Source organism: Engystomops pustulosus, chromosome 8 (genome assembly GCF_040894005.1).
Source record: "Engystomops pustulosus chromosome 8, aEngPut4.maternal, whole genome shotgun sequence".
Lineage (NCBI taxonomy): Eukaryota > Metazoa > Chordata > Amphibia > Anura > Leptodactylidae > Engystomops > Engystomops pustulosus.
The window spans coordinates 63,878,997-63,887,062 of NC_092418.1; the positions used below are offsets into that span (position 1 = coordinate 63,878,997).

Here is an 8,066-nt window from a genome sequence, read left to right on the forward strand (position 1 = left end):
CAGGATTCAGAGGGAACTGAGGAAGGATACAACTGAGGAAGGATCCGTTCCGGATCCGAAACGCGTCTTGACCTTGCAATCTTGTTATAATATTTTATTTCATTTTATTGTAATAATAAATCTATCTTCGTAACGAACTGCGCCGGGTCTTTGTTTAAGATCCTAGGGACAACCAAGCAGATCTCTAGCAATAGAGATCACCCACTACTATTATCCACTCTGGTCACGGTACCGAGGCGACAATCCCGAAGGCAGCACTTAGTTCCACTCTATAAGCGACTACATGCGTTGTGCCATCAGCACAACACAAGAAGGTGAGTGCAAATTTGCACATGTATTGAACTCTTTATATTGAGGATTCCTACACATTGAGCGCCCCCGCTCTTCTCTTTTTACTCTTCTTCTAGGATTCAGAGGGGGGAGAGAAGGGCGATTAACCCAGATGTTGAGTTTTTTCTCATAGATGGCTCCAGGTCTGCAGGAGAAGACAGACGGTTCTACACTGGATATACAGTGGTCAGTGGCGCACATGAGGTAGTACAAGCAGAACCATTCCCTCCACACAGGTCAGCGCAGGAGGTGAAGTGACGGCACTCAGGGAAGCGCTACAGCTGGTGGAAGGTAAAAGGGCAAACATCTATACTCAAGGTATAGTCCTGGGGTCTAAACACGACTATGAACCCATGTGGAAGGCTAGAGATTTCCTCACCTCTGCAGGGACCCCCTCTAAGCATGGCACGCTGGTTAAAGAGCTCATGGATGCTCTCTTACTTCCACAAGAGGTGGGGATAATAAAAGTAAAAGCACACACAATTTGGTAACTCCACAAGCCAAGGGCAAGTATGTGGCTGACGGGATGGCGAAGGCAGCTGCACAGATGGAACCCAGAGACTGTCCTGAAGTCTCAGCTGTGATTTCTGAGCTAAAAGTTTGATCCACAGGTGTTCCAGTCCCTGGTGGCCCAAGAGTCATCAGAAGTGAAGGGAGTGTGGAGGAGAGCTGGAGCCCAGATGCCGATGGGACCTGGATGCTGGGAGAGAGGGTGTGCCTGCCAGGAGCCCTGCACCCGACAGTAAGTCAAGTAGCCCATGGACACACACACATCCAAAATGGCCATGCTAGTGCTCATAAACCACCAGTGGTTTGCCCGGGCATTACTACCCCTGTCACTAGACTAGTGAAAGCCTGTATAGTCTGTGCCCGCCACAGCCCGGGTAAGGTGGAAAAGACCCCACAGAAGGCGACACCCAAGCCGCTGTATCCCTTCCAAAGACTGCAGATGGATTTTATCCAGCTACCAAAAAGTGGTACGTAGGAGTACGTGCGTGTGTGCATTGATCTCTTTCCAGGGTGGCCAGAAGCTTCTCCCATGACCAAGGCTACTGCCAGAGCTGAGGCAAAGAAGTTGGTGAGTGAGATTTTTCTGCAGGTTTGGACTTCCAGAGACCACAGAGTCCGGTCGCAGAACCCACTTCACTGGACAGGTAAAGACCTGAAACCTTGTCCCTCCTGGGTGTAGAACAGGCCCTGAACGCCCCTTGCCCTTCCCAAGTTAGTGGTGGGATTGAAAGACTAAACGGCACTCTTAAGTTAGAGATCCAGAAGGCCATGGAAGTAACAGGGAAACCATGGCGTGAGTGCTTTCCTGCTGCCCACCATTCAGTTAGGACCACCCCCAACAGAAAGATGGGATTGTCCCCCTTTGAAGTACTTTTTTTTTTGGCTGTGCACCCAGACTAAGCCCCTACTTCCCACAGACCCTATAGCTGATGGCAGGAAACCAAGTGGAATATGCCACACAGTTGAGCCAGGCCTTGGAAAAGGTCTGCAAAAGTGTTTCTGATTCCTTTTTCAGATCCAGACAGAGAGCTCAGGACGCATAACCTGAAGCCTGGAGACTACGTGGTGGTGAAGAGACACCAGAGAGAGAGTGAGAGTCTGGAGCCTCGCTACGACGGTCCTTTCCAAGTCCTGCTGACCGGTGCCACGTCTGAAGCTAGAGGGAAGTCAGCATGCTTCCACGCTTTCTATTGCAAACTTACTTATTCTTCTTGCTAGCTGGTCTCTTCTGACTGACTGTATGCTCAGGGACACCCCAACCATGACTATCACTGTAACTATAGGGCTGACCAGGATGCCCCCAGGGTAGGAGACTTTACCTACGGTTGGTGCAGACAATGACCTTCTTTAACATTGACAGCACAGGTAACCCTGTATTAGCAGTGTCTGACGTGTACAGGATTTGTGGGGATAGGAGAGTCAGGTCAGGCCTAGAGGCTGGGAAGGTGAGTGTGCTGTGATAAAATTTGCACATTCCTTCCTCGTGATCCCCAGGGATAAGGTTGATCAGACACATAAGAAAAGGTAGAGAATCCCAAAGGATTCTGGAGGTCTGAGAGAAGCACCTAGATGACAACGTTTATATAGATACAGTGGGAGCACCAAGGGGGGTCCCAGATGAGTACAAGGCCCACAATCAGATATGGGCAGGACTAGAGTCCATTATTCCCCAGAGAGCTATGAGCAAAGATGTTGGTTGGGTAACTGTTTTTTTTTATTGTAATCAACAGAGATTTGTGAATTATATCGGAGATGCTTCCCAGAACCGCATGGCTTTGGACATGACCCTTGCTGAGAAGGGAGGAGTCTGTAAGATGTTGGGAGTGGCTTGTCGCATATACATCCCAGATGACATCGCCCCCTATGGATCCATTACCCATGCTCGTGAAAAGATTGAAGGACTGTCCAGGGAACTCAAGAGAAACTCTGGGGTGGACATTTTGTCCTTCACTTTGTGGTTGGGGGATTGGAAGGGTTTCCTTTAAGTGCGGATGATATTGGGGATTGTGATTTTGCTCTTGTCACTTATTGCGTGCTGTGTGGTCCCCCTCATCAAGTCCACCATGTCCAAGCGGTAAGAACCACGACAGGAGAAGTGCCCGGAGCGGAGGATGATGCTGCCTGTTTACAAACCTATGGACTATGGGGACTCAGTGATGTGATTTGAGTGTGCGGGCCTGTAACCCCTGAGTGACCAGCCTCCAGGGGATCTGGTGAAGAGTTAACAAGTCCAGCAGGTACGGGCTTAGCCTACCTGTGGGTACCTGGAGCTTGAGGAGGTCGCTCAGGATGGAGTTACAGGCCAGCAAAGCTCAAAGGGGGGAATTGTTAAGGAGGTCGCACTGGTTTCGGACGCCATCTTGACTACTGTCCGCCATCTTAGATACAGCGGCCACCTTGGGGGGGGGTATGCTTCCCTTTTAGAAGCTATAGAGTTAAATGTTTTAATTCAGCTATTTTTCTCATTTAAACTGTTGTTTGCCTTTTCACAATATCCTTGGCATTTCTTACCGTCCTTCGGGCCTCTGTATTCTTGTTATTTATTTTGGTTATGAAGAAGCTTCTAGGAGCCATTGTGTAGATAAGCATGGCTGTAAACAAGGCCTAGTCATTTTTCCCAGAATGTGCTGGTACAAAAACATAATGGCCAATAGAATCTAAGTCCTTATCTCCATTCATACAACACCCTTTTGATGACTCTTCTGTCTGATATATATTATGCATTTTGATTATTAAAGAGGAGAAGATCTTGACTAAGAGATTGACATGTCTTGGTCTCTATGTTCAATCAAGGGTTAATTAGGACTCACCTTACAAAAGTCAAGAGGGCTGTTGGGGCCCTGCATAAAAATCCCTAACAGCATCTTTAGGATGATCAACTTTAGGACATTCTCAGACTATTTGTGCAGATTATCTACTTAAAGGGGTTGTGCCATCATATCACAGCCCAGTGCACTATAAACTTTCATTTCACCATTTACATTTATTAAAAAATATGCAGCCTTACTGAGTTATCTTGTTGTGAGGTGACTTCTGGCTCCCCCTGCTGGTAGCTGTGTCCGTCCTGCCTTCCTTCTCCACTGGCCCAGTCTGCGCAGAAGGATTCAGTTTCTGCTCCTCAGTTCACTGCTCTGACTGCAGATTCCTCCGTTGCCTCACAGTGAAGGAGACCAGCTGACATGGTGCAGCCAATCAGCAGTGAGAGGGGGAGGGGCCGATTGATGAGCTGTGTAGCAGAGTGCAGGCTGTGATCGGCACTACATGTCTCAGTGCTGCTAACACCAGGCTGTGCCAGTGCTAATAGGGACACATTCAAGGTAAATACATCCAGGAATGAAGAAGGTCCATGCAGAGCACAGTCTGCTCCTAACATGTCTGCAGCTCTATCATATTACAGTGTTGCAGCCCTTCCCATCCCATGTATCCACCATTGGTCATAAATCAAAACAAGTAAAGGAACTGAGCTCTGACCTCTCTTCATCTCACACATGTCCTGCAGCTCTCCCCCTGTAACTACCGAGCATCCCTCTCCACTCCAGAGGTCAGCAAAATGTGATTGTTCATCTATATATCTCATATCTAATCAATCTCCTGTCATCTATCTATTTTCTATCTATTCATTATCTGGCTCCTATATAATTATCTCATATCTATGTCTACCTATATTTATCTATCTTTATCATGTCAAGTAAGCAGCACACTAAAGCAATTGTGGTAAAGAACTATGGTCCTCTTTAATTCCAAAATAAGTGACATGCCTGTGTAAAAATATACCAAAAAATCTTGCATAATAAACCAGGGTAATTTACACATAGATCCAAAATCCGGGCATCAGCATATTTGTTTTCCATGTGGAGGGGTGGGGATTGTAGTGTAGTGTAATAACTTTTGAATCTGTGGCACTGAGGAGCCCTGGTAACACCCTATTGAACCCTTCAGGCTAATTAACATCATTTTAAAAGTTGATATTAGAAGGCAGAAAGCGATGGATAGCAAATATAAGATTTCCACAGTCACGGTGCCTGGATCTATGAGTAACTGTCCCTGGTTTATCCTATAAAAGATTGTTTACACACGCGCATTAACATCCACACAGGGCTAGAGTTCCAGATGTGAGAACTGAGATTCCCTTAGATACCCCTGTTGGAAACTCCTATCATTACCTATTCTGATATCCTATTCACGCGTGTTCGGTATCATTATACTGACTTTGGCGCTCTCCACCGTCAAAACTCCATAACTTTGTCATTTTTCCATGTACAGAGCTATGTGGAGGCTTATTTTCTGCATAACAAATTTTACTTCTCAGTGATATTTATTATTCCATGGTGTGTAATGGGGAGCTGAAAAAAAAATTTGAAATTGGGGAAATTTTGCATTTGCGCCACTTTGTGGGCTCAATTTCTACAACTTCCATTTTGCGCCCCAAATAACAATTCTGGTTTACTCTTTGGTTCGGTACGATCCCGGTGATACCAAATTTATGTAAGTTTTATTGGGTTTTAATACATTTTCAAAAATTAAACAGATGTGTATGATTAACATTAACCCTAGATGGTCCAATTGTTCCTACCATATACTGCAATACTACTGTATTGGAGTGTATGGCATTTTTTGGCTCAGTGTAACAAATCTGCAGCAAGCAGGTGGCCTTGGGTCTGACGAAGATCTGAGGCTGTCATGGCAACCAATCGCTGCCCCCGATGATGTTCGGGGGAGCGACAATCAGAACCAAGATGGCGGTACCCGCACTCAACTTTCAAATGCCGCTGGCGGCATTGGCAGAGTTAATTCTCACAATCAACGGAACATAGTTTGAAGGGGTTAGTATGTTGAGCATGGGGGAAGACGTCCCACCACTACACTGTGTGGTGTTCTATTGGCACAGATGAACGTGGCACTGGCATTATGGAACAAAAGACAACCACAATTCTTCACACCAATTGGCTTGGAGTGCTGCTTACTTTCTAGTGATATTGTTGAAGGACCTGAGGCCCAGCCCTGATCAGTTTGCACCCATTTTGATTTTTTTTCATTACTCCAATGATCTTTGTTTTAACCATATTGTAGAATTACATGCTGGGCCCTGAGGCCGGCACATACAACCAGCATCAGGAGTCAGAGTAAAGTAATCAGTGTAGGGGTGGTTCTACCAGAGCTGGTGCCTGAAATCAGGAGGGCAAGCCTTGAAATAACCGCAGTTCCTGGCATATGGCCAGGAATTGCTCCTATTTACCCCCTTATGCCATCTCCACAGCACGTGGAGGGGGCGCAACTGCAGCAGGACATTCCTACCCTGTGCATGTACCCTGCCCATAGCCTGCTCCAGTTCCCAGGGAAGGCACAATTCTATGCCAGGTCGGGCCTAGTGTTGTTGCCTAGAAGTAGCCGTTATATGTATCTCACATATACGGTGAAAAGAATTGAAAGGTCAACTAAACAGTATTATTTGGTGGAGGATACATGGCATTTCTTTAGCAGAATAGTAGAATAACAAATAAAAAAGTATTTATTATTCCAGGTAACCATTATGAATAGATTTTTGAAATATTTTAACCTCTTTGGGAGCTTTTTGAAGTAATTCGTTTTGTGGCATAACCCCTGTAAATGAAACCTACCACATGAAATAGTAGGTGTAAGCTGCAAATACCAAGCACCAGCTCAGGGTGAGCTGGTGCCGGAGCTTATTTTCGTTAGTGTCATAAACCGCTGTATCGCGGTTTAAACACTTTTTAATCTTTATATCTGAAGAAGCTTCGGCGCACCATGCGCGCAACCTTAATGCTTCAGATATAAAGATTAAAAAGTGTTTAAACCGCAATACAGCGGTTTATGACACGAATGAAAATAAGCTCCGCCACCAGCTCACCCGGAGCTGGTGCTCGGTATTTGCAGCTTACACCTACTATTTCATGTGGTAGGTTTCCTTTAAACACATATCACCTTATAATGCATACTAACATAGTTTTTTTAAATTTTTATCTGGCTAGTAGCCACCTAATACATTTGAGTTCCATCCAATTGGTCTCCCTGGTCAGCCTAACAGTCAGTTCCACACTCTAAGGTACAAATTTTATGTAGTATCCACAACCAATTATTTTTAATCAAGCACATTTGTGCATCTTGGACATCTTTTATCCATTAATTTATGTGTGTAGTTGTCACACCTGAGGAGGGAAAGTGTGTGGAAAAGTCTCTTAAGAGAGTATTTGTACCCTCTGGACTACCATGGGAGGTGATGGAGCTAGCCGCAATCCAGGACCGGAGTGTAAGTGGCACCTGGTCTTTGTCAGAGCCCGCCACAAAGTAGGATTGTCTTGCCACCAAGTCGTTCCATGGGTGCGACTAGGCCCACGGTGGCAGCCAAGGTAGTATGGCAGGAAATGCAGGAAACACAGCATTGGAGACACAGCATTGACACCTATGGAAGTACCTCCCAGAAGCTCAAGGTGTTGGGGTTTGCTGGATGTGGGAGAACGGATAGGACAAGCCCCAATAAAGTGTTTGGAGCTAGCGCAGTAGAGGCAAAGTCTCTCCCTAAGACGTCTGGAACGTTCCTCGATCGGAAGACTAAGGCCCCTTCCACACTAGCGTTTTTCACGCGCGAGTTCTGCGCGTGCTTTTGACGCGCAGAACTTGCATTGCACTCTGTCCCATTGTTTCCAATGGGTCTTTCCTCATTTGCGTTGTTTTGCACGCGCGTGCTTGCGTTTGTTTTGACGCGCGTCAAAATCGCAGCATGCTCTACTTTTGCGTTTCACGCGCGTTTTTCCCGCCCCATTCAAGTCTATGGAGACGCATCAAAAATGCATTGCACTCGCAAGCATTGCAAGTGCAATGCGAGTGCAAAGCGTTTTAAATGTATGGGTTGCTAGGTGACATTAATAATTCCCCTGCTCGCGATCGCGCATTTAATTTAAAAAACACAGTGAAGAACAGTGAAGAATAGAATAAAAACAGTGAACACAGTGACCACAGGATCATTTAAGTGAAAAACACAGTAAAGAACACAGTGAAGAATAGATTACAGATGTTCGGCACATCTGCTTACTTGTCGGGAGATACGCGCGGAACGGTGCGTACAAAATAGCATGTGAAGAACAATATATATGTGTGTAAAGAACACATTGCAGATGTTTCCATAGATCTGCAATGTCTTCTTCACACATATATATTGTTCTTCACATACTATTTTGTACGCACCGTTCCGCGCGTATCTCCCGACA

At 45.8% G+C, this 8,066-nt stretch overlaps 1 long non-coding RNA gene across 1 annotated transcript; it reads left to right on the forward strand.

Moving 5' to 3' along the window:
- Positions 1–419: 419 nt before the first annotated feature.
- Positions 420–2,398, forward strand: LOC140075305 (uncharacterized). The gene is made up of 2 exons (XR_011849390.1): positions 420–1,408; positions 1,856–2,398. It is a non-coding gene; the product is annotated as an uncharacterized lncRNA (long non-coding RNA).
- The last annotated feature ends 5,668 nt before the right edge of the window (positions 2,399–8,066 follow it).